This window comes from Cyprinodon variegatus, unplaced genomic scaffold (genome assembly GCF_000732505.1).
Source record: "Cyprinodon variegatus isolate N-32 unplaced genomic scaffold, C_variegatus-1.0 Scaffold1263, whole genome shotgun sequence".
Classification (NCBI taxonomy): domain Eukaryota; kingdom Metazoa; phylum Chordata; class Actinopteri; order Cyprinodontiformes; family Cyprinodontidae; genus Cyprinodon; species Cyprinodon variegatus.
In genome coordinates, this window is record NW_015151716.1 from 106,189 (window position 1) to 107,489 (window position 1,301).

Genomic DNA, 1,301 nt, shown 5'->3' on the forward strand with positions numbered 1-1,301 from the left:
AATCCTCTGAAATCTGATCTAAAATAATTCAAACACAGCAGTTTCTCTGCTCCATCTCATCCACAGGTTCCACAGACTGGTCTCCTCTGAGCTTCATCATGTTGACTCTGAGGATCACAGTACTGATCATGATGGTTGGAATCACTGCTGATATCATCAGAACCAGAGGTGAGCAAACTGGACCAGAATGGAGCAAAGCTACAGAATTTTGATGTTAATCATTTTATTTTTCTTTCCTTCCCAGGAAGCAAAAAGCCACAGAAAGACATTAATGTAAGTAAAGCAATAAAACATGAAAAACATCTTTATAGATCCTTTACAAAAATGACAAACATTTCCCTTAAAACATTTAGCTTCCAATTTGTAGCTTTAAAAAAGATTTGGTATAAAAATTTTTCAACTTTTGTCTCTGCTGAGATTTTGTAAACAACCGATTTACAAGCTGCTGAAAGAAAGATTCAGGGTTCAAACCCAGTTTGGTCCATTCTTGGTAGAGTTTACATATCTCTGAAATCTTAGGAAATAGATTTTTTTTTAAATAAATTTGTTAGCTTTTTTCCTTAAAATGTGTTAGAAGATAAAGATTTATTGACCCTAAATTGTGTAAATCTAATTTATTAGAGTAATAAATAGATTAACTTTTCTAAAGGAGTTTCTCTCTGGTAGCATTTATGCTGCTTTGAAATGTACAAATGTTCAGTCTGTTTCTATAACTGTTTTATAAAAGTTAATGTTTGGTTTCATCTCACAGGTTTATGATGCTGTTGGGGACGGCATAGTGCACTATGAAAATGAAGAATGTTCTGCTGCTGCCACAATCAGCTGAGCTTTATCGCATCAATAAAGTTTATGCTTCTACATACAGAAACTGTTTTACAGAAAGTTTTAACAGAAACAATGCTTCTTTTGATTTTACATCAATATAAATGTCAGATTAAATATCTGACATATTTTTATAAATAATTTTCTTGCCAACAAATGTCTTTTTTTTTACCCTTCACTGCTGTTCTTTCTGATAATTCAAAATCAGCCAACTTGCAGATAGCATAAGACAGGTGCTTATTAGACCTCTGCTTACTAAAAAAATACTTTTTGTTCCCAGTAAAGTTGCATGCAAGACAGAATTAAAAATATGGAAATTGTTTTTCTTACCAGAGTTTCCAGTTTAATCATGTCTGTATTTATGCATAAATGTTTTGACACCTCTGGTGTCGCTGGTTTTCCTATGATGCAATAAACAGACATAAGGCTAGATAAGGATAATAATTCATTCCGGGAAGTTTATAAAGTTAAAATCATTG

At 32.4% G+C, this 1,301-nt stretch overlaps 1 long non-coding RNA gene across 1 annotated transcript; it reads left to right on the top strand.

Moving 5' to 3' along the window:
- The first annotated feature begins 64 nt into the window (after nt 1-64).
- On the top strand, nt 65-915 carry LOC107102494. The gene is made up of 3 exons (XR_001482130.1): nt 65-168; nt 245-273; nt 752-915. It is a non-coding gene; the product is annotated as an uncharacterized LOC107102494 (long non-coding RNA).
- Nucleotides 916-1,301: the final 386 nt, after the last annotated feature.